General features: G+C 44.5%; 1 protein-coding gene and 1 long non-coding RNA gene across 2 annotated transcripts in view; one reads left to right on the top strand and one right to left on the bottom strand.

Annotated features, from left to right (window-relative positions):
* cfdp1 (craniofacial development protein 1) overlaps positions 1-25,880 on the top strand; it is a 270,776-nt gene that overhangs the window by 177,637 nt on the left and 67,259 nt on the right. The gene's annotated exons all lie outside the window — the stretch shown is intronic.
* LOC137379206 (uncharacterized) lies at positions 1,471-20,412 on the bottom strand. Its single transcript, XR_010976760.1, has 3 exons — positions 20,313-20,412; positions 18,083-18,237; positions 1,471-1,792 (listed from the first exon to the last, which is right to left on the bottom strand). It is a non-coding gene; the product is annotated as an uncharacterized lncRNA (long non-coding RNA).

Genomic DNA, 25,880 nt, shown 5'->3' with positions numbered 1-25,880 from the left:
GGCCTCCACCTCAACCAATCTACCTTTCCCCACTCTGCAACCTACTTGTGTGAGTGAGAGTGAAAGTTGGTGTATTGTTTATTATTTGTATTTAGTTCGGTTTAAGTACAGTAAAGCTAACCTCTTTCTTTGTTAACTCAAAAAAAACCTGTCCGATTGGTTCTTATTATCTTGTTATGATCACAGCAACTAAGTAATCAAACACCTACTGAATTGGTCAGTACATCCACTTAAAGAATTAAACCTGTTGTGGTCAAACAAGGAGAGTGAAAAGAGAGAAGCCCTTCGACCTCTCCTCACTTGACAGTAGCAATAGATTTTAACCTTTCTAACTGATTGAAATTAACTGCTTCAAAAAATGAAGCTATATACTGGGACCAGATGCAAAATACAGGTTACTGGATTGTGCAGTGTGAAAAATTGATTTCCAGCCCCACACCAGGACTCGAGCACTGAGCTGAAGGAGTTCTGCATTGTAGGATAAGGTGTTAAACCGAGGTCAACATTAAAGATCCTGTGGCACCACTTGAACAGTAGACAGTTCTTCTGGTGCCTTGATCAACGATCCTCTGTCAAACAACGCCACCAATACAAATATTTCAATGGTCAGTCATCTCAGTGTGTTTATGGGATCTTGCTGTGTGAAAATGGCTACTTCATTTATCTACATAATGATAGTAACTGCACTGTATAATTCATTTTTATGTGGAGGAATTTGGATATTCTGCTGAGATGTATTACACAAATTCTTTCTTTCTTATGCTTTGACAGTATCTCCACAATTGTTAAAAATTAAGAAACAATAGTTTTTGGTTGCTGTCTCTTCCACCACACACCACCACCACCCCGCCACCCACTCCCTTAGCATTCCTTTTTTTTCCTTGCCTTTCCTCTTTTTACGGCAATAACTAATTTTGGAATGTGGAAACGTCCCAGGATCAAACCTGGACTTTGCTGATCTGTACTGTTAATGTCACTCCATTAAGTTGCATCTAATCACAATACATGAGAGTTCAATTCGCTTTTGTTTAAGCTTTCCACAATTTTTATAAATCTCACAAAATTAGTCACTGCAGGACCAATGCACAGTATATTGCCTTAGACCCCCTTCTATTTGACAGGATCATATGCAGTTGATCTTTCTACATTGAACCCTGTGGAACCATTAAAGGGAAACTGATGGTAACAAGAACGCATTAATCACTATTGAAGGACCATTTGATTAGTTGAGGTAAAGGGCACCCTGAGTGACTAACACAGCAATTTTCTTACTAATGAGTTATACTGCTCGGTTAATCAGCATTATATACAAAGACCGTGGTTACACTTTGTGCACGTGCACTGCTTAAGTAGCAGCTGGGATTGGGTTAAACTTATCCAGACAATGTTTACTCTAGTAAATTTAAAGCAAAAATGCATGCATGTATCAACTGGGGGTTTAATTAACTCAAAAACAATCACATTGGGTCTACATTTGAAGTGTTAACTTGTCTAGTCTCACCATATCCACACTGATGTACCTTTGCACACTGCCTGCCTGCGAAGGTCCTTCCACCATGTTGAAGACAGATGTACATTATCAGGCTGAAGAGGAAACACTAACTTGAGGTGGTAGTTGCTGAATGGCGTTACCTTCAGGCTGGGAAAAGGGCCGTGTACTACTTTATCCAAGCTTCAGTGCTTTCCATGATTAGGTTGCACAAAGGCAAGCAGCTACTGCTAAAGCTCTGTACTTTCAACTGGTAGCATTCCAAATAGATGTGACAATGACGCTGTCATGCTAGGGCGCCACCTGCAAAGAATGAGGCACATTAATTTTATCATGGGCATTGATTTTAAACTATTACTGGAGTGAAGAACGGACTTGTTAAACAGATCAGCCGTGGGTGTAAAATACATTTGCATATTAACAGACAGTGTTTGGAAGGACAAAGCAGCCATTCCCTGACACATTAAACCCACAATGGACTTTTGATCACCAGACGTTGAAGGTGGGGGAGCTTGCATTTCAGGTTGACTGCTAAGATGGCCTAATACACAAACTGACATGGTCAAACCAGCCAGTCACATGACTAACCTGCTAGGCAACCTGGGTTTTTTTGAATTTGTGCAAACAGTTTGAGCAGAATGCTCCTGGACTGAGAAGATCTCTCCTGGCTGGCTCGTCACAGCCTCTCCTGTCTGCCTGCTCCCATCTCTTTCTTACAAGCCTCTGAATTCACTGAAGACACATGAACCCCAAGAGAGAAAAGTCTCCTACAGCAAACAAGGTTTTAAGAAGAACACTGGGCCCCAACGAAAAGCAAGATCTATCTACAATCAAGGACTAAAGAACTCTAATACAAGCTCTTCAGATATTGCCTCAAACCTTTCCAATTTATTTTTCTTTTTTTTGTCTCTATTTGCATGTGTGTATGTTGCGTATGCATGCTAGCGTGGGAGCATCGTGTATCCCTAGGCTTTAACCAAATTTAGAGTTTAAGTTTAATAAATTTCAACTTTTCTTCTTTAAACCTAAGAAAACCTGTTTGCGCTGGTTTCTTTGCCTTATAATTGGAAAGTAGTGAACAAGGATTCACCAAGAGGGAGCTAAAAACACGGTGTGTTTGAAATTAAACCCTGTTACACTAAGACCAGGTGAAGGCTGAGAGGGACCCCCAGACACCTTTCTCACCGGGTCGTGACAGGCGCACATCTGTACTGAAGTCAGAAAGATACCATCAATGCATCCTGCATTTAACAGTGATTTGAGGTTTCTCACTATGCTGTTTGTGAAGACCTCTTAGTACCAATGTTGCAACAATGACGACACTTCAAAAAGTACTTAATTGGTTGTAAAGTACTTTGGGACATCCCAAGGTTGTCAAAGGCACTATATAAATGCAAGTCTTTTTTAACCTACTCACTAACTAGTGAAGGCTCAAACCCATACTTGCCAATTGTCTGAGAACCAACCAATGATTATCCTCCTTTTGGGTGGGTGGTACAAGGGATATCACCATGATGAGTCATTTGGCAATGGAATTTCAGAACCAGATCAACTTTCTGTGGTAGGCTTGCAGATTTGCTGCCTAGGACAGGCAGGTTTGTTGTGCAATAGTTGATAATTGATCAGTCAATCTAATTTTGAAATAGAACCTAGAACTACACACCTGTCACTGGGAGTGGAGGTTCATCCTAATCAGCTTCAAATGATCAAGTAAGCCAATGCCATAACATCTGGGCTGGACCTCAGCTGGTTAGAAGTAAGAAGCCTACCACTACTCTGGGCCAGTAGACTCTGTGAATTTAGCAGGGGGTTATTAAGCCTTGGCTTCTATCAACCTACATCTTAGCTCTCTGGACTTGGCAGTAGGGTTAGGGGGTATCTCTCTATTGGGAGAGAGTGTACCCAGGAAAATAGAAATTCTACATTTCAAGGTAGCTTGGTTTGAAGACTCTGAAATATGTAGATGGGTTCTGCACACATTAGACATCTGACTGACCAAAAAAACGTTGTCTCTTTGTTTTAAATATAGTTTTGATTGGTTGTTTTGTGCAATTAGAAATCAGTTCTGTTATTCTGGCATTTTTTTTAAATGTTAGGTTTGATGTTGTCTCCTGTTATCACCATTTAGGTTAGCAAGCGCTACACTTCCAATGAGGCAATCTGCTTCCAGGCCTCAACCTTTCATAGTCAACTTCTGCAAGTGGGGCAGAAGAAACAGTGGGAGAAAAATTCATTGCAGCTCGAAAACGTTAGTGGGCATTAACCAGAGCCCGATGCTTCTGATGCAGAAAACTTAAATGGATTTTTAGCAAGATTTTTATCAGGTCCCGTGTGGTAGACAGGTCAGAAAAGTAAGAGCCCATAGCATCCAAGGACAAGTGGCAAGTTGAATCCAAAACCAATCCGCATCCACCACCACCCTCCTCCGCCTGGCTGAACTTGTTCTCACATTGAACAACTTCTCCCTCAATTCCATTCACTTCCTTCGAGTAAAAGGTGTTGCTATGGGTACCTGCATGGGTCCTAGTTATGCCTGTCTTTTTGTGGGATATGTCAAACCTTCCTTGTTCCAGTCCTACTCAGGCCCCCTCCCCCAACTCTTTTGATGACTGTATCGATGCCGTTTCCTGCTTTTGCCCTAAACTGGAAAATTTTATCAACTTTGCTTCCAATTTCCACCCTTCTCTCACTTTTACATGGTCTATCTCCGACACATCCCCTCCTCGACTTCTTTGCCCCTATCTCTGGGAATAGACTGTCCACTCATATTCATTATAAGCCCACCAACTCCCACAGCTACCTCGAATACACTTCCTCACCCCCTGCTTCCTGTAAGGACTCCATTCCATTCTCCCAGTCTCTCCATCTCTGACGCATCTGTTTTGATGATGCAACCTTCCGCAGCAGTGCTTCCGATATGTCTTCCTTTATCCTAAACCAAGGATTCCCCCCCCCCAACTGTGGTTGACAGGGCCTTCAACCATGTCTGAACCATTTCCCGCACTTCTACCCTCACCTCTTCCCTTCCCTCCCAGAAACACGACAGGGTTCCCCTTGTCCTCACTTTCTACCCCACCAGCCTCCATGTCCAAAGGATCATCCTCTGCCATTTCTGCCACCTCCAGCGTGATGTCACCACCAAATGCCATCTTCCCTTCCCTTCCCCTCTTAGCATTCCGAAGGGATCGTTCCCTCCACAACACCCTGGTCCACTTCTCCATTACCCCCGACACCTCGTCCCCGTCCCACCCAATTGCAGGAGGTGTAATACCTGCCCTTTTACCTCTTCTCTCCTCACCATCCAAGGCCCCAAACGCTCCTTCCAGGTGAAGCAGCGATTTACTTGTACTTCTTTCAATTTAATGTACTGTATTCGCTGCTCACAATGCAGTCTCCTCGACATTGGGGAGACCAAACACAGATCGGGTGACCACTTTGCGGAACACCTCCGCTCAGTCGGAAAACGTGACCTGGAGCTTTTGGTTGCTTGCCATTTCAACACACCGCCCTGCTCTCATGCCCATGTGTCTGTCCTGGGCCTGCTGCAGTGTTCCACTGAACATCAACGCAAGCTCAAGGAACAGCACCTCTTTTTCCCATTAGGCACTCGACAGCCTTCCAGACTGAACATTGAGTTCAATCATTTCACAGCATGACTGGCCCCTTCTTATTTTTATTTTCTTTTATTTTGTTTCATCATTTTTTTTACCATGTGCCTGCCCACTGGATTTTTCATGTTTGTGCTTTTGGCTAGGGCTGTTCGTTATTCTGTCTTTCACCACACCATTAGCGCACTCTCTTTGCCTTTGCTCCATGACCACCTTGTCAATTAATCTATCCCATCTTCTGTCCTATCGCACATCTTCCCTTTTGTTCTCTTTCCCCCCCCCCCCCCACCATCACATTACTGTCTTAAAACCTATTACATTTCTAACCTTTTCTAGTTCTGATGACAGGTCACAGAGCTGAAACATTAACTCTGCTTCTCTCTCCACAGATGCTGCCAGACCTGCTGAGTATTTCCAGCACTTCCCCTGTTTTTATTTCAGATTTCCAGCATCTGCAGTATTTTGCTTTTATTATTATGAATCCATTTGCAGGAAGCAAAAGGAAATGGTAAACGCGTGTTTTTGTGACTGGAAGGCTGTTTCCACTGGGGTTCCGCATGGCTTAGTGCAAAGTCCCTTGCTTTTTGTGGTATATTTTAGTGATTTCAACTTCGAGGGGCACAATTAAGAACTTTGCAGATAATACGAAAATTGGCCGTGTCGTTGATAGAGGGGAAGAAAGCTGTAAACTGCACAAAGATATCTATGGATTGTTCTGGTGGGCAGACAAGTGTCAAATGGAATTCAATCTGGACAAGTGTGAGAGAATACATTTGGAGAGGGCAAACAAGGTAAGGGAACACATAATAAATGGTAGGATAATGAAGTTTAGAGGAACAGTGGGATCTTGGAGTACATGCCGACAGATCCCGGAAGGTAGCAGGGCAGGTAGATAAGGTGGCTAAAAAGGCGTGCAAGATACTTTTATTAGCTAAGGCATTAAATATAACAGGGTGGTTCTGCTAGAACTGTATCAAACATGAGGTAAGCCACGGCTAGAGTTCAAAGTTCAGTGAACGCCTCATTAATGAAGCAGAGGCATCTGAGATGCATTGTTTTTTGCTGAGGTTGAGGTAAGAGAATTGCTCCCTTAAGACCATGGATAGGTAAGGCCTCCTGCTGAAAGCCATTTTTCTCCTCCCTCCTCTTCCACTTGCTTTTCCTTCTCTTCCTCTTTTTCAAGCAGCTTGTCCTCCTCTAAGGGGCGGCGGTGGCGTGGTAGTATTGTCACTGGGCTAGTAACCCAGAGATCCAGGATATTGTTCAGGGGACATGGGTTCAAATCCCACCACAGCAGAAGGTGGAATTTGAATTCAATTAATAAATCTGGAACTAAAAAGCTAGTCTAATGATGGCCATGAAAACATTGTCGATTGTTGTAAAAACCCATCTGGATCACTAATGTCCTTGAGGGAAGGAAATCTGCTGTCCTTACCTGGTCTGGCCGACAAGTGACTCCAGACTCAGCAATGTGGTTGACTCTTACATGCCCTCTGAAATAGCCTTGCAAGCCACTCAGTTGCATCTAACCGCTACAAAGTCAATAGAAAGGAAGGAAACCGGACAGACCACCCAGCATCGACCTAGGCACCGGAAACGACAATGGCAAACCCAGCCCTGTTGGCCCTGCAAAGTCCTCCTTACTAACATCTGGGGGCTTGTGCCAAAGTTGGGAGAGTTGTCCTACAGACTAGTCAAGCAACATGCCTGACATAGTCATACTCACAGAATCATACCTGACAAATAATGTCCCAGACACTGCCATCACCATCCCCGGGTATGTCCTGTCCCACTGGCAGGACAGACCCAGCAGAGGTGGCGACACAGTGGTATACTGTAGGGAGGGAATTGCCCTGGGAGTCCTGAAGTCTCATGGCATCAGGTCAAACACTGACAAGGAAACCTCCTGCTGATTACCACCTACCGCCCTCCCTCAGCTGATGAGTCAGTACTCCTCCATGTTGAACAGCACTTGGAGGAAGCACTGAGGGTGGCAAGGGCACAGAATGTATTCTGGGTGGGGGACTTCAATGTCCATCATCAAGAGTGGCTCGGTAGCACCACTACTGACTGAGCTGGCCGAGTCTTAAAGGACATATCTGCTAGACTGGGTATGCAGCAGGTGGTGAGGGAACCAACAAGAGGGGAAAACATAGTTGACCTCATCCTCACCAATCTGCCTGCAGCAGATGCATCTGTCCATGACAGTATTGGTAGGAGTGACTACCGCACAGTCTTGTGGAGACGAAGTCCCACCTTCACATTGAGAATGCACTCCTTCGTGTTGTGTGGCACTACAACTGTGCTAAATGGGATAGATTTTGAACAGATCTAGCAATGCAAAACTAGGCATCCATGAGGCGCTGTGGGCTATCTGCAGCAGCAGAGTTGTACTCAACCACAATCTGTAACCTCATGGCCCAGCATATCCCCCACTCTACCATTACCATCAAGCCAGGAGACTGACCCTGGTTCAATGAAGAGTGCAGGAGGGCATGCCAGGAGCAGCACCAGGCATAACTCAAAATGAGGTGTCAACCTGGTGAAGCTACAACACAGGACTATCTACGTGCCAAACTGCGTAAGCAGCATGCGATAGACAGAGCTAGATGATCCCATAACCAACATAACAGATCTAAGCTCTGCAGTCCTGCCACATACAGACGTGAATGGTGGTGGACAATTAAACAACTAACTGGAGGAGGTGGCTCCACAAATATCCCCATCCTCAATGATGGGGGAGCCCAGCACATCAGTGCAAAAAATAAGGCTGAAGCATTTGCAACGATCTTCAGCCAGAAGTGCCGAGTTGATCCATCTCGGCCTCCTCCTGAAGTCCCCAGCATCACAGATGCCAGACTTCAGCCAATTCCATTCACTCGCGTGATATCAAGAAATGACTGAAGGCACTGGATACTGCAAAAGCTATGGGCCCTGACAATATTCTGGCAATAGTATGGAAGACCTGTGCTCCAGAACTTGCCGCGCCCCCAGCCAAGCTGTTCCAGTACAGCTACAACACTGGCATCCACCCTGCAATGTGGAAAATTGTCCAGGTACACAAAAAGCAGGACAAGTTCAACCCGGCCAATTACCGCCCCATCAGCCTACTCTCAATCATCAGTAAAGTGATGGAAGGTGTCATCAACAGTGCCATCAAGCGGCATTTGCTTAGCAATAACCTGCTCAGTGACGCTCAGTTTGGGTTCTGCCAGGAGCACTTGGCTCCTGACCTCATTACAGCCTTGGTTCAAACATGGACAAAAGAGCTGAACTCGAGGTGAGGTGAGAGTGACTGCCCTTGACATCAAGGCAGCATTTGACCGAGTATGGCATCAAGGAACCCTAGCAAAACTGAGGTCAATGGGAATCAGGGGGAAAACCCTCCGCTGGCTGGAGTCATGCCCAGCGCAAAGGAAGATGGTTGTGGTTGTTGGAGGTCAATCATCTCAGCTCCAGGACATCACTGCAGGAGTTCCTCAGGGTACTGTCCTGGGCCCAACCACCTTCAGCTGCTTCATCAATGATCTTCCTTCAATCATAAGGTCAGAAGTGGGGATGTTCGCTGATGATTGCACAATGTTCTGCACCATTCGTGACTCCTCAGATACTGAAGCAGTCCATGTAGAAATGCAGCAACACTTGGACAATATCCAGGCTTGGGCTGATAAGTGACAAGTAACATTCGCGCCACACAAGTGCCAGGCAATGACCATCTCCAACAAGAGAGAATCTAACCATCTCCCCTTGACATTCAATGGCATTACCATCGCTGAATACCCCACTATCAACATCCTAGGGGCTATCATTGACCAGAAACTGAACTGGAGTAGCCATATAAATACTGTGGCTACAAGAGCAGGTCAGAGGCTAGGAATCCTGAGGCGAGTAACTCACCTCCTGACTCCCCAAAGCCTGTCCACCATCTACAAGGCACAAGTCAGGAGTGTGATGGCATGCTCTGCACTTGCCTGGATGGGTGCAGCTCCAACAACACTCAGGAAGTTCGACACCATCCAGGACAAAGCAGCCCGCTTGATTGGCACCCCATCTACAAACATTCACTCCCTCCACCACCGACGCACAGTGGCAGCAGTGTGTACCATCTACAAGATGCACTGCAGCAACGCACCAAGGCTCCTTAGACAGCACCTTCCAAACCTGCGACCTCTACCAACTAGAAGGACAAGGGCAGCAAATGCGTGGGAACACCACCATCTGCAGGTTCCCCTCCAAGTCACACAACATCCTGACTTGGAACTATATCGCCGTTCCTTCACTGTCGCTGGGTCAAAATCCTGGAACTCCCTTCCTGACAGCACTGTGGGTGTACCTACCTCACATGGACTGCAGTGGCTCAAGAAGGCAGCTCACCACGACCTTCTCAATTAGGGATGGGCATTAAATGCTAGCCTGGCCAGCGATGCCCACATCCCATGAATGAATACAAAAACATTTTTTCCGTTGCTCATTCTTGCTGCAGGCTGAGAGGGATAGAAACTATAGCACCTATGCAACTACAGCGAGTCGTCTGAGCTGAACCATTGAAGTCAGAACCAAGGACTTCAGCATATGCCACACCACTCCCTGTAGACTTCACCAACTTTAAATAGCAGTACAAACCACCAAACACTTCTTCTCACTCAGCAGCAGCTGGTAGAAATCAATCAGCAACTAACTTGAAAGTAGTTGATGATCCCTTTTAAATTACACTGGTGGGGGTGGGGTCCTTCGTGCTGCTGAACACATATTCAGCTGTACAAGGTTAAGAGAGGACATTAGCTGGAGCGTTGTGGTCAAAAATGGCACTGTTACAGCCAAATCAGCATTACACACTGACTAACGTCACAGTCTGTCTACTCTGCATAATTCCGTTGTACACTCCTAACACCGGCTCTGCCAACCTACCTAAAATGGCATCCAGCGCAACCTTCACCAGAAGTGTGCGCATGTGGCAGGGGCGCCATTTTGGATGTGAAAAGGCACCCATAGCGCCAAAAATACAGACACTATGCATCCGAATTTTGCGGCCAGGATTTTCTTATTTTAATCCTACCTCTGGGACGAAGCCCTGTCCTTGTCTTTACAATTTTCTCAGGTAATATGGCTAATCTCAGAACCTGAGATAGGGAATAGTTTTCATTGTGCTGCTTTTTGTGGTGTTACACTTGAAAGCATCAATATACTATTCTGTTGACAAAGTAAATTTCAGCAAAACGCAGGGCACTGTGAATCCTATTTGAACTATACATTATTACTATCAGTCGTTAAATTATTCCTCTGCTTCATTCAGACCTCCAACATTGACTAATCCTTCCATACTATTTTGACAGGAGGGCAAACATTATGCTGAATAAGAAGTCTATCAGGTTACACGACGTTGGTTTCTGTGGTCGGTGACAATTGCAGGAAAAATCTCATTTTGTGATGAGGAATTTGTCAATGGAACAGTTTGTTAAAGTTGACTCTTCTGTGGTTAGATGCTATGTAAATAATTTCTTGTTCATAATGGGAAGTTGTTGCTCAAGGTAGCTGCATAAGCAAAATATGATTGTAATTCTATGAAGAAAGGGGAATTCTCTCAATGCCATCCAATAATTTTGGGAATAGATGAATCAAATACTGTCCTTTTCCATGTGACTACAAAGTCATGCCTTTATTTTCTAAAAGTGGAATCATTTTACCTTGATTTAGTTAGATTGGCATTACTTGCATAAATTTTAAAAAAAAGCTTGCCTCAATACTATGATGGCGTTTCAGTTATATAAAATTATTCTTCGCTGCTTTGGCTGCTTTTGAATTTTCCACTAACCTTCCTGTTGTAAATCAGAGGTTAGATGGATTAAAACTGCACTGTTGTAAAGTTATGTGGAGTGTCTTGTTTCTCTCCCCTTCCTGCCCCCTATTCAGGGTGTCTGGATTGAAGATCAACAACGTTCTGCCTTCATATTTGGTCATAATTCATTAACCATGACGCTTATGCTTCTCCAGTTATTGCAGTTGCTATTTTTGTGGAGAGTTTGTGTTTATTTCTTTTGTTTTTCTTCAAGTACTGCTAATTGTAGTAGGCTGTTATGTGATCAATTTTGTGCATTGTGAAGTTGAAGGGTCAATGGTATTTTTTTAATCCATGGTCCAAATATAAGTTTGCGTTTAACAAAATACTGAATGTTAGTTGAAAGCATTGCTATAGGCTGAGAAGATAGAAAACCTGCTGCTTTTATTGTACCAGGAGCTGGATTGAGAAATATCACCTGACAACCTGCCTGTTTAAGCAGATATATCATTAGACAGAAACTGAGAGGGAAGTACTGTACAAAATGAAGTGGGGAAATGAAGCACAGAAACTCACACATTCCAATTATTTATATACAGCACCCCCTTGTACTTACATTTCTTTCTGAAAATTGTTCTTTGTAAAAACAGGCTAAACTGTATTTGCTATGGTGTGTCTTGCCACCAGCAGTGAGTGTATCAATTGGGCTAGCATTAGCTCTGAGATCTGATGGAAGGTCACAGACCTGAAACGTTAACTCTGTTTTTTCTCTCTACACAGATGCTCCCAGACCTGATGAGTATTTTCTGTTTTTATTTGGCATTAGCTCCTGTTTTTGTTTTTAAATCCTGCATGAACTCTCTTGACAAGATAAACGTTGGTTATGATATGGCATTTAAGGTGAAAAGAAAAGGCATTTGCAGGTCTCAAATGATAACCAACATTGAGAATCAAATGCAGACTTGCAATTATACAGCACCTTGGCAAGTCCTCAGTTTGCCTCAAAAAAACTTTGCAACCAATGAATCACTTCGAAGTACCGTCACTGTAGACAATACATTTTATGTCTCTGTTTCAGTAATGAAAGACACTGTAATTCTGTGACTTCAAAAGCACATTGGAGGGAGTACAGCATAGATTTACCAGCATGATACCTGGATTCCATGAGTTAAACTACGAGGAGAGATTAAACCAACTAGGGTTGTATTTCCTGGAATTTAGAAAATTAAGGGGTGATTTGATTAAAGTGTTCAAGATATTAAGGGGAACAGATAGGATTGATTGGGAGAAACTATTTCTGCTAGCTGGGAAATCTAGGACTAGGGGCATAATCCAAAAATTAGAGCCAGGAGTGAAATTAGGAAATGTGTCTTCAAGCAAAGTGTGGCAGAGGTTTGGAACCCTCTTCTGCAAACAGTAATTGATACTAGGTCAGTTGTTAACTTTAAAACTGATACTGATAGATTTTTATGAACCAAGGATATTAAGGGATATGGGATAAAGGTGGGTATATGGAGGTAGGTCGCAGATCAGCCAGGATCTCATTGAATGACTGAACAGGCTCGAGGGGCTCAATGGTCTATTCTTCATCCTATGTTCACCCTTGTCACTCCAATGCTGCAGGCCACCTACCACATGTGTAATACATTCTCAGCTGGACAGCTAGTTGGTCTGAATCACGATTTTGGAGTGTGGCAGAAGGTGAAGGGGATGATGGAAAGTATTTAATGTCGTTTGGTTGTCATTTCTATTTAGAAAATAATGAGGAAAATTTTAACCTAACCCATCCAACGGGAAACTGGCAGCAGCGGGTGCATCACTGGTTTTACACCTTGCCTGATTTTTTTTCTCAATGGAGAGCAATATTGGGCAGCATGTAAACCCAGTATTCCACTTAATCCTGTGGATTTCTTCATCCAGCAGATTAGGTTAAAATGACCCCAATAGTGCTGGTTTGTTTTAACTGTCTTTGCAGCTCCCAGTTCAAACTGTAGCACACTAAAAGTGCGTTTATCTTGCGTGGTGGTGGAAGTGAGTGGTAAAACATTGGTTTTAGTTCATGATTTTCCACATGCTCGAGTACCTGATCTCAAATGTACTGTTATGGAAAGGCAATGAGCAGGGGTTAGGCAGTTCCTCAATGAGGGAAGGAAGAGCTGAGGGGTCATCAACCTGTTCCATTTGCAGCCTTGCACATCTCCCGAGGATTAGGAACATAGGAGCAGGAGTAGGTCTTTCAACCCATCGAGCCTGCCCTGCTATTCAGTGTGATCATGGCTGAATAGTTTAAGATCAACGGCCAAAGAGTGGAGCAGCTGGTGCAGTAAAACCTCAGAACAGGGGGCAGAGAGAAAAATATACCTTCTTTTAAAATAAAGGTGTCTCATTCTAGAAAGTATATCTTTAACTTTTTGTTTTCATTTTTGAAAAGGCTTCTTGTGAGAGACGAACAATGAGAGGAGAGGAAAGAGTTTTTATTTTCTTGGACTGATTATAATGTGTTGAGAAGTTTCTATCAGCTTCATTCAAGTTCTTGCTGTCTCATTGTTGCAAAGAATATTTTTCTTGTGTCTTTTTATCTTTGTTTTGTGTCTTTCTACATAGTTATAGTTGAGAGCAAAAATTCAAATACAGATTTAGAATCTACTGCAAATTAATATTCTTAGAAAATTAAGTATCAGTATGTATTTAAATGTGGAGATGTTTCAAGAGTTTAGGGAATGCAGCACTTGCAGCACACCTTGATTTTGCTGAAGTATTTTCTATTAATTTAAAATGCAATAACTGTCAGATTTGTTCCTTTTGAGACTTCTTAAATAGGACAATGTGGAATTCTTTGACTTCGAAACATGACGTGTGAAAATGCCTGGTCACACAGACTGATGATACTCTACGGATCAATTTAAATAGGGTGTGGTGAGAGTTTGGGTCACACTGTCATTTCCACAGGGTGGAGTGCCAGTTAAAATTGCCAAGGCTCCTCTTCAAAATGTCAGGCAATTACCAAGGGCGCTGATAACTGAACTGTTTGTAAAATCCCTCCCTTCCCCACTGATTCTTCCCACCTAGAAAAAAAACGAGAAGTATTTTGTTATACATTTACCAGCTTAATGTATCTGTACTGACTGTCAGATTAAGAATTCTGAGGATCAGCCATTCCCAAAACAGCTCATACATTTTGTATTACATAGAATTAATTGCATGTTAAATAGAATTTACAGCACCGAAACAGGGCATTCGACCCATTGATCTATGCCAGTGTTTATGCTCCATACGAGTCTCCTACCACCTCTCTTCACCCAACCATTTCAGCATATTCTTCCAAACCTTTGTCATGTGCTTACCCAGCTTCCCCTTAAATGCATCTATGCTGTTCGCCTCAATACTCATGTCGCAGCAAATTTCACATTGTCATTACTCTCTGGGTGAAGACATTTCTATTCAATTCCCTATTGGAGTTATTCGTCTTTTTCAAGCAGCTTGTCCTCCTCCAAGGGAAGGCGGTGGCGTAGTGGTATTATCACTGGACTAGTAACCCAGAGACCCAGGGTATTTCTCTGGGGACATGGGTTCGAATCCCACCACAGCTGAAGGTGGAATTTGAATTTAATTAATAAATCTGGAATTAAAAGCTAGTTTAATGATGGCCATGAAACCATTGTTGATTGTTGTAAAAACCCATCTGGTTCACTAATGTCCTTTAGGGAAGGAAATCTGCTGTCCTTACCTGGTCTGGCCTACATGTGACTCCAGACCCACAGCCATGTGGTTGACTCTTAAATGCCCTCTGAAATGGCCTAGCAAGCCACTCAGTTGTACCTAACCGCTATGAAGTCAATAGAAAGGAATGAAACCAGACGGACCACCCGGCATCAACCGAGGCACCGGAAACGACAACGGCAAACCCAGCCCTTTCGACCCTGCAAAGTCCTCCTTACTAACATCTGGGGGCTTGTGCCAAAGTTGGGAGAGCTGTCCCACAGACTAGTCAAGCAAAAGCCTGACATAGTCATACTCACGGAATCATACCTTACAATGTCCCAGACACTGCCATCACCATCCCCAGGTATGTTCTGTCCCACCAGCAGGACAGGCCCACCAGAGGTGGCAGCACAGTGGTATATAGTAGGGAGGGAGTTGCCCTGGGAGTCCTCAACATCGACTCCAGACCCCATGAAGTCTCATGGCATCAGGTCAAACATGGGCAAGGTAACCTCCTACTGATTACCACCTACCGCCCTCCCTCAGCTGATGAGTCAGTACTCCTCCATGTTGAACACCACTTGGAGGAAGCACTGAGGGTGGCAAGGGCACAAAATGTACTCTGGGTGGGAGACTTCAATGTCCATCACCAAGAGTGGCTCGGTAGCACCACTACTGACCGAGCTGGCCAATTCCTAAAGGACATAGCTGCTAAACTGGGTCTGCGGTAGGTGGTGCGGGAACCAACACGAGGGAAAAACATATTTGACCTCGTCCTCACCAATCTGCCTGCCACAGATGCTTCTGTCCATGACAGTATTGGTAGGAGTGACTACCGCACAGTCCTTGTGGAGACGAAGTCCCGCCTTCACATTGAGGATACTGTCCATCGTGTTGTGTGGCACTATCACCGTGCTAAATGGGATAGATTTCGAACAGATCTAGCAATGCAAAACTGGGCATCCATGAGGCCCTCATGGCCCGGCATATCCCCCACTCTACCATTACCATCAAGCCAGGAGACCAACCCTGGTTCAATGAAGAGTGCAGGAGGGCATGCCAGGAGCAGCATCAGGCATACCTCAAAATGAGGTGTCAACCTGGTGAAGCTACAACCCAGGACTACATGCATGCCAAACTGCATAAGCAGCATGCGATAGACAGAGCTAAGCGATCCCATAACCAACGGATCAGATCTAAGCTCTGCAGTCCGGCCACACCCAGCCATGAATGGTGGTGGACAATTAAACAACTAACGGGAGGAGGTGGTTCCACACACATCCCCATCCTCAATGATGGGGGAGTCCAGCACATCAGTGCGAAAGATAAGGCTGAAGCATTTGCAACGATCTTCAGCCAGAAGTGCCGAGTTAATGATCCAACTCTGCCTCCTCCTGACGTCCCCAGCATCACAGCTGCCAGACTTCAGCCAATTCGATTCACTCCGCGTGATATCAAGAAACGACTGAAGGCACTGGATCCTGCAAAAGCTATGGGCCCCGACAATATTCCGGCAATAGTATGGAAGACCTGTGCTCCAGAACTTGCCGCGCCCCTAGCCAAGCTGTTCCAGTACAGCTACAACACTGGCATCTACCCTGCAATGTGGAAAATTGCCCAGGTATATCCTGTACACAAAAAACAGGACAAGTTCAACCCGGCCAATTACCGCCCCATCAGCCTACTCTCAATCATCAGTAAAGTGATGGAAGGTGTCATCAACTGTGCCATCAAGCGGCACTTGCTTAGCAATAGCCTGCTCAGTGACGCTCAGTTTGGATTCCACCAGGGCCACTCAGCTCCTGACCTCGGACAGCCGGTTCAAACATGGACAAAAGAGCTGAACCCGAGGTGAGGTGAGAGTGACTGCCCTTGACATCAAGGCAGCATTTGACCGAGTATGGCATCAAGGAACCCTAGCAAAACTGAGGTCAATGGGAATCGGGGAAAACCCTCCGCTGGCTGGAGTTATACCTAGCACAAAGGAAGATGGTTGTGGTTGTTGGAGGTCAATCATCTGAGCTCCAGGACATCACTGCAGGAGTTCCTCAGGGTAGTGTCCTAGGCCCAACCATCTTCAGCTGCTTCATCAATGACCTTCCTTCAATCATAAGGTCAGAAGTGGGGATGTTCGCTGATTGCACAATGTTCAGCACCATTCGTGACTCCTCAGATACTGAAGCAGTCTGTGTAGAAATGCAGCAAGACCTGGACAATATCCAGGCTTGGGCTGATAAGTGGCAAGTAACATTCGCGCCACACAAGTGCCAGGCAATGACCATCTCCAACAAGAGAGAATCTAACCATCTCCCCTTGACATTCAACAGCATTACCATTGCTGAATCCCCCACTATCAATATCCTAGGGGCTACCATTGACCAGAAACTGAACTGGAGTAGCCATATAAATACCGTGGCTGCAGGAGCAGGTCGGAGGAATCCTGAGGCGAGTAACTCACCTCCTGACTCCCCAAAGCCTGTCCACCATCTGCAAGGCACAAGTCAGGAGTGTGATGGAATACTCTCCACTTGCCTGTTGCAGCTCCAACAACACTCGGGAAGTTCGACCATCCAGGACAAAGCAACCCGCTTGATTGGCACCCCATCTACAAACATTCACTCTCTGCACCACCGACGCACAGTGGCAGCAGTGTGTACCATCTACAAGATGCACTGCAGCAATGCACCAAGGCTGCTTAGACAGCACCTTCCAAACCCGCGACCTCTACCAACTAGAAGGACAAGTGCAAATACATGGGAACACCACCACCTGCAAGTTCCCCTCCAAGTCACACACCATCCTGACTTGGAACTATCTCGCTGTTCCTTCACTGTCGCTGGGTCAAAATCCTGGAACTCCCTTCCTAACAGCACTGTGGGGTATACCTACCCCAAATACACTGCAGTGGTTCAAGAAGGCAGCTCACCGCCACCTTCTCAAGGGCAATTAGAGATGGGCAATAAATGCTGGCCTGGCCAGCATCGCCTACATCCCATGAATGAATAAAAAAATAAATTTTGGCCTCTAGTTTTGATATCTCCCACAAGTGGAAACATCGTTACGTCTATCCTGTCAAACCCCTTCATAATTCTAAAGACCTTGATTAGGTCAGTCCTCCACCTTCACTCTTCTAGATAAAAGGACACCAGGCTGTTCAGGCATTCTTCAAAGGTGTGTAAATAAGATGTTAATCAGGCTTGTGTGGACTGCAGTACCGATGAGTTGTATGACTTTTATAACAGTAAAATAGATGACTATTTTGCATTTTCAAATCTGCCACTTTAAACTGTTGGAGCAGGAGATGCAGTAATCCTGAACCCTTGAAAAGCCTGACCAAACCACAGTCATTCAAATCTTGTTTTTTCTAAGGTTACTCGACCAGCTACTGTGAGAAAATCCTATTTCTAAATATGTGTTACAATCCGATCTGTTGAAATAATCATGCGGTACTATGTTGTGCACTTTGATTGCTGCTGTTAGCAGGTGCCTCGTGCAAAAGTCCTTCACCTTTGTTTGTTACCGGTCCATTTTCATATGCTGTTGATCTGCACTTTTTTTTGTTCCTCTTGCATATTTCCAGTCCAAAAAAAATGCTTCCTTCCATCCATCGACATGCTATCATGTAAGATGCAATACCATGTTTTCGCTGTCATGTGTTTATCCTGCATGCAAAGCATTTCAGATGGGTGAATCAATTTCACAATTGGATTGTACTTCAACAGACTCTGCTTTGAACAGAATTCAAATTAACCAAGGCCATAGAAGGTTAAGTCACATTGGTGGCAAAGAGAATTCTTCCTTACTTGCTAATCTGTACATATGAATGAATAGGCCATGATCTAGACAGGTGAAATCAAGGGAAGATTTGTACAAGAGAGAGTCTACATGTAAATATCTTTGCAGCACCTAGACCTTCCATAGCCTAAAAGCTGGCTACCCGACCCGAACCCAACGGGACCCGATGACGTGTCGGGTTCAGGTCGGGTCGCACTTAAGGGTCCAGCATTCCGGCTCGGGCCGGGTTGGACACGCTCTATCACAACCTCAGGTAAGTGCTGCACTGTTTGTCATTTCTGGACTAGAAAGGTGGTTTTGTTACAGTTATTTTAAGTTTGTGCAGATCAGCAAAGAAGTGAAAAACAGAAGGTGGATTAACTGATGGTCGGGTCGGGCGCGGGAAAAAATGGAAGGACTCTGGCTGTGTCAGGTTTCGTTTGCAGGCCCGAGCCAGCCTTTACCCTAGCCCATGCTGTATGATAGGCTTTGTTTTGGAATTACACTTCAGATCTTCTTTGCTGTCATCAACACCAGTCCTAATCTTTCATACCTGGATGTTCTTAAAGTTGCTGCTTATCAGTTAATATCCTCACAGTTTTCTGTAAATTGTTAATATATCTATTAATCTTTGTAGTCATTCTTTTCTTTCCCTGTGTCACATCAGTCTTGATCAACAGTGGCGCAGTGGTTAGCATCGCAGCCTCACAGCTCCAGCGACCCAGGTTCAATTCTGGGTACTGCCTGTGTGGAGTTTGCAAGTTCTCCCTGTGTCTGCGTGGGTTTCCTCCGGGTGCTCCGGTTTCCTCCCACATGCCAAAGACTTGCAGGTTGATAGGTTAATTGGCCATTATAAATTGCCACTAGTATAGGTAGGTGGTAGGGAAATATAGGGACAGGTGAGGATGTGGTAGGAATATGGGATTAGTGTAGGATTAGAACAAATGGGTGGTTCATGGTCGGCACAGACTCGGTGGGCCGAAGGGCCTGTTTCAGTGCTGTATCTCTAAACTAAACTCTGCTTCCTAGTTTCTGCCAAACCTGCTGTGAGCCAAAATAGAAGGATCATAACTGGTTACCCTCTCAGTAAAAGATCCCATGGTACTATTTCAATTCATGTCTTTTTTCTTCTATATTTGGAATGTAGCAATACAATTGGGAATGAAGAAAGTGCCCATTAAAGACTGTTATTGCTCAACATAAGTGCTCATCAAATACAAGCTTCATTGTGAAAGAAATGTTAAGCCTCTCATACAGTGTTTATTATACCCATTAATTACATTGTAACCCTGTTTTATTAATTGTCCCTGCTTTGGTTAATGCACTGTAAAATCTGGTATATGTTCTACATTGTTTAGTCATATAAAGCTTTATAAGGATCAAATCGATGAAATAAATGAGATTGGTAGGGAGTTGGAGTGATCACGGGGGTGCAGTCACAAGAATGTTGACAACTGGGGGAAGCACTCCTGGTCTTCCTGGCTCACAAGGAGTGCTGCAAAGATATTTACCTGTAGGATCCTGCTGTTCTCACTTCTCTCCAGCTGCTGGGTTTTCCGAGGCTTGGAAAACCTGCCCCACAGGGATTAAATCTGAAACACAGCTAAAATTGAAAGTACGCAAGCTTTTTAAAATATTTAAAATTAGGGTCCTGCCTCCAGAAAGCAAGTTAGTCACCTGCCTTGCAACCCACTTCCGTTAAAACCAAAAATTTGAGATTGGTTTTCCCATTTTTGAAGTTTAAACCACCATGCCTCTTGCCCCCCCACCCTCACCCCATACACACCCATCATAGCATCTTAGGGGCTTAAAGTTACCCCTGTAGTCGGTACAGAGTTTCCATGGCACTTTTAACTTCATCTTCAAGAGTCTGGTGCATCTGGAAAAACTATACCAAGCTTGAGGTGTGTATTGTTTGCAAAGTGTGTTGTAGTTAGGAATCTATATGATAAATTCAACTCACCTCCCCATGTGGCAAACATTAAAGGTCTGCTAATCTTTGCAATTTCCCACAATCAATGCTCTTCGACTGGTGATGTGATCTGCTATATCCCTGGTTAAGAATCTCTGATCATTGCTGTTGATAAAGGTTTCAAAAGAATACAAATTAAAATCATTTTTGAGGAGTAGGTTCCAAAAGATTGTTTTAGTAGAATCTTAAAATTATCAAAAGTAAGGTTCCAAAAGTCACCCTTCAGGGAAGGACAACAATGGAACCGGACAACTTGTTTCACCCTTTTGATATGCTATTCCAACTTTATCTGCATCTTGCTCACTCAAGTTTATCACCTAGTTTATTAAGGCCCCATGAAGCAGCCATCACAGCTCAAAGATTCTTTTGGCTGAAAACGCAAAACAAATACAACAGGAAAGACCCTGTGAAGCTAGAACATTTTTACTTCACCTGCCTTCAACTTAAATCGTTTTCTTCATAAGCTCATGTCCAATTTATTTGTAAGTGATTTTATTTGATCTGCAGTTGTTCATTTGATAACTAACACAATTTCAGCTCTGCCTGCAGAGTAAATGAACTTCATGTCCTTCATGGGTGACTGACCCTATATTTGTTAGTCAGTGAAATCCTTAGAGCATCTGCAAGAGTTTTGCTTAAATTAAATTAATCTTCGGAAATGGTAGTATTTTGCAGTTACATGTTCTATTTTCTCTGAAAAAAAGTTACTATTCAACCTCCACCATAGATGCAATAGACCTAGTGAATTCTGATTTTATTTTTCAGCACTTGGAACATAAAAATGTCAATTCTTGTCATCCTGAGCAGAGGGATCAAAATAATAAAGCTCTTGAAAATATGAACCTTGCTCCATAAAGCTGCTTTCCCGGTGGAATTGACAGAAATACTTTACTTATTGGCCCATGACAAAGGAAGTAGAAAGAAACATTGCTATTCTTGATGGATGTTGGCCAGCTGATGTACAATGCATATAGATACGTTCTGTTGGTTAGCAATGGGTTGAATTAGTTGTGACCAAAAAATAATTGACAGATGTTCTTTTATGTGTCTATATGGGAAACCATCAAAACAAACAATATCCAGAGCCGCCTGCATGCAGGATTGGAACTGCGGCTGCCAGTGCCACCTTGCACTTGCCGTTTTCACCCCTTTCCCGTAGCTACAGGACTTACTTGTTGAGTTATAGTTGGGTTACATGGATTTCCTTCCTGCCTGCGCAGTGGTGCTTTAAGGTGGAGTACAGTTTGCGCTGACTGACCCCACCCTTTAAGCCTGGAGCTCATCTGTCAGGCCCCGTGAACTGGGACGGTGGCGGCGAGGTCTTCAAGCCGTAGGTTTGGATTTAGAGTTTCCCTCTCCTCGGTGGGTTGCTGACTAAGGCTTGATGGGACACTCCTTCCCTTGTTATTGTACCCATAGCTGCTATACCAACAATTGTAGTCCACGCAATATGGTGTGGTATGCCTTTGGTCCAGAACATGATGGTCACTTGAGCAGCTTGGAATCCTACAGCCTTGGCCATTATCTTTATCAAGAAAGACATCCCCCAGGTGGTGTCAGGTTCATCATTTCTCCCCTCCCTAAGTTTTGCCCGTCAGCTGAGACGGTGTACCAGGGTGTGGCGCTGATGACATAGAGACAACATCATCACCCGGTAGCACCCTGAGCGACCTAGCAGCCTTTTTGAAGGACAGCACTGCTTACTCTGCAATTGGAGAGGGGCATAGAAAAGGTGGCCCAAACAAATGCTCGTCTCCCTACCACCCAGTTGGTTTGCCGTGGTTAACGGGCATCTCTTAATGCGGTCAAACTACAACAGATAAGGAAACGGGAACTCCGAACCTCGCTTCAAAAGGTGGGAAAAGAAGAAAAATTCTGAAACTTGCCTGCTGGAAAGTGAGAACAATGCTCGACTCTGGTAACAACAGCCACCCCCAACGATGCTCGGCCCTAGTGGCCCATGAGCTAGCCAGAGTAGACATTGATATAGTGACCCTGAGTGAGATCCACTTCTCAGAGCAAGGCAGCCTAACACAACACAACACTGGCTACATCCTTTATTGCTCAGGTAGACCTCAAGGTGAACAACGCCTCTTCGGTGTCGGCTTCGTGGTGAAGAAGACTATCGCCATTAAATTTTCAAGCCTGCCAATTGGCCATTCCGAATGCATTATGTCCCAGCGCCTGCCCCTCCTAGACCAGCAGCATATAACCCTGAAGACTAACACAGTTGATAAAAATAAGTTCTACACAGATCTCCATGAACTCATCCAGAATGCCCCTCCCAAGGACAACATTGTCATCCTTGGTAATTACAATGCCTGAGTGGGCCGTGATAGCCTGGCATAGAAGGGAGTGTTTGGAAAACATGGAGTTGGAATTTTTAATGAAAACGGACGTTTACTCTTAGATAAAAGCAAAATACTGCGGATGCTGGAAATCTGAAACAAAAACAAGAAATGCTGGATTCACTCAGCAGGGTCCGAAGAAGGGTCACTGACCCGAAACGTTAACTCTGCTTCTCTTTCCACAGATGCTGCCAGACCTGCTGAGTGAATCCAGCATTTCTTGTTTTTGTTTACTCTTAGAACTCTGTGCAGAAAAGCAGCTGTCCACAACCAACACCTTCTTTCAACAAAAAAAATCACTTCAAGACCACGTGGATGCATCCCCACTCTAAACACTGGCACCTGATAGATTACATCTTGGTGTGCCAGTGTGACCTAAAGGACGTCCTGCATACCAGACTCATGCCCAGTGCTGACTGTCATACAGTGGCTTGTTCGTTCAAAGCTGAACTTCTACTTTGAGCCTAAGCCCAAGAACAGGCCTAGAGACAACCCATCAAAGAAATTTTGAGTCAGCAACCTGCAAACCTCATCTTGCAGAGATATATATTAAGCAACCTTACAGACTAGACTGGAACATCCTGATCTCACTGCTGATTCCACTCCAGAAGAACTCTGGGAACACATCAAAGCTGTAGTACTGGATACTTCCAACAAGGTCATCGAACCCAGCACCAAGAAGAATAGGAACTGGTTTGATGAAAATGACAAGGAAATTCAAGATCTGCTAAAAATAAAAACGTTAGCTCATCAGGCTCACTTTGCTCAGCCGGCCAGCCAAGAGAAAAAGATAGCCTACCATCAAGCATGCAGCACCCTTCTATATAAACTGAGGAATATCCAAAATGACTGGTGGATTGGACTTGTGGAAAAAACTCAATTGTACGCTGATACTGGCGACATAAGTTTCTATGATGCACTAAAATCTGTCTATGGACCAGCATATCAAACTCAAAACCCCCTGAGGAGCACCGACAAGGAGTCAGTCCTGGATCGCTCGTTGGAGCACTTTGAAACTCTCTTCAGTGCCAAGTGCACAGTGCGTGATACTGCCATCAATCGCATCCTGTCAAGGAAGAACTGGATGAGAGCCCAACTCTGGAGGAAACTGTGACCGCCATCAACCAGATGAAGAACAACAAAGCCCTGGAACCGATGGAGTTCCACCTGAAGCTTTGAAGCATGGTGACTCTGCCCTGTACACCAAGCTCCATGAGTTTTTCACGGCCTGCTGGGAACAGGGCAGGATTCCACGGGATCTTCGTGATGTCGTTATCATCACCTTGTACAAAAACAAAGGAGAAATATCAGACTGCTCCAACTACTGTGGAATCACCCTCCTTTCTATTGCTGGGAAAACCCTAGCTAGAATATTTTTGAACAGGCTTGTGCCTACCATTCCGGAAGAAAACCTCCCAGAGAGCCAGTGTGGTTTCAGAGCAAACAGAGACACCACAGCCATAGTATTTTCACTCGGACAATTACAAGAAAAGTGTTGAGCAAAACAAAGGCCTGTACGTCACTTTCGAAGACCTCACCAAGGTATTCGACACTGAACAGAGATGGACTTTGGAAAATCCTTGAAAAACTTGGATATCCACCCAAGTTCCTGGCCATGGTGAAGCAGTTTCATGAAAATCTGTACGGACAAGTCAAGCAAAATAGCGACCACTCGAGTCACTTCCGCATCTCCAATGGCGTGAAGCAGGGATGTGTGCTGGCCCTGACCCTATTCACCATCTTTTTCAGCATGATGCTATAGCAGGCATCCGAACTCCTTAAGGTGGGAGTTTACATACGCTTCCAGACTGATGGAGGCCTTTTCAACCTCGGGTGTCTTCAGGCTCACACAAAGACACCAGAAAAACTCATCTGTGAACTTCTTTTCGCCGATGACTGTGTTCTCCTGGCACACAGTCAGTCATGCCTGCAGCGTACAACAACACCATTTTCCAAGGCTAAAAATCAATTTAAAGAAAACTGAAGTCCTGCATCAACCTGCACCCCAAGAAGAATTTACACCACCATACATTGTCAAGGTCATCGAACCCAGCACCAAGAAGAATAGGGACTGGTTTGATGAAAATGACAAGGAAATTCAAGATCCGAGGGATCTGAGCTGAATGCCATCAAGCAGTTTACTTATTTGGGGAGTGTCATCTCATTTGATGCCACCATAGACAAGGAAGTGGACAATTGGCTCTCAAGAGCAAACAGTACATTCGGCAGACTCTACAAACATGTGGAGCAACCATAGCCTCAGAGTACAGACCAAACTCTCAGTGTACAAAGCCATAGTCCTCACCACCTTTCTCATGGCGCTGAGTCATGGGTCCTATACCGCCATCATGTACGCCTTCTGGAGCACTTCCATCAGTGCTCAAGATCCGCTGGCAGGACCACATGAGTCCTGGAAACAGCCAACATCGCCAGCATCGAAACCATCCTCCCGCAAAGCCAACTGCGTTGGGTGGGTCATGTTGCCCAGATAGACGACAGTCACCTGCCCAAGATTGTGTTGTATGGAAAGTTGATCATGGGTAAGAGGAATAGAGGGGCCCATGCAAACTTTTCAAGGACTCCCTGAGGAAGTCCCTCCCTGTGTGGTGCATCGACCATTGCCAGTGGGAAGCGCAGGCCATAGATCGTGATGCCTGGAGATGCTACATCAGGAGGGCTACAGACACCTTTGAGACTGAGCGAAGAACCAGCATGAAAGAGAAAAGGACAAGGATCCATTTTCCCCCAGCAGCGACTACACCTTCACTCGTACCCACTGCGGGAGAATCTGTCGGTCACAGATAGGCCTAACTAGCCAACAGTAGGCCTGCAACAAATGACTACAACATGCCCAAAATCATCTTCCGCGAAGAAGTGCCAAGAGAAAGAGATGGGAAACCAAGGTGCAATAAACAAATTTTTGGAAGTCTTTACTATCAACGTGCTTCAAATGTTGGCTTTTTAAAACTTTCTTAAACACCTTTTTTTTTAAATGCAAATCCATTTCAGTCAGGACTTTTCAACATAGTTGACCTGGGTCAGCCTGACTAGGTTAATTGATGACTTTGCAAATGCTATTTTGTCCTTTGCTAATGTATGATTAAGTTTATTTTAAATGCAAACTTTTCCTGTTACACAGAACATAGAGCAGTACAGCATAGTACAGGTCCTTCGGCCCACGATGTTGTGCCGAACCTTTAACCTACTCAAG

Source organism: Heterodontus francisci, chromosome 17, assembly GCF_036365525.1.
Source record: "Heterodontus francisci isolate sHetFra1 chromosome 17, sHetFra1.hap1, whole genome shotgun sequence".
NCBI lineage: Eukaryota > Metazoa > Chordata > Chondrichthyes > Heterodontiformes > Heterodontidae > Heterodontus > Heterodontus francisci.
Note: the sequence above shows the minus strand (reverse complement) of the source record. Positions and strands in the feature narration are given on the sequence as shown.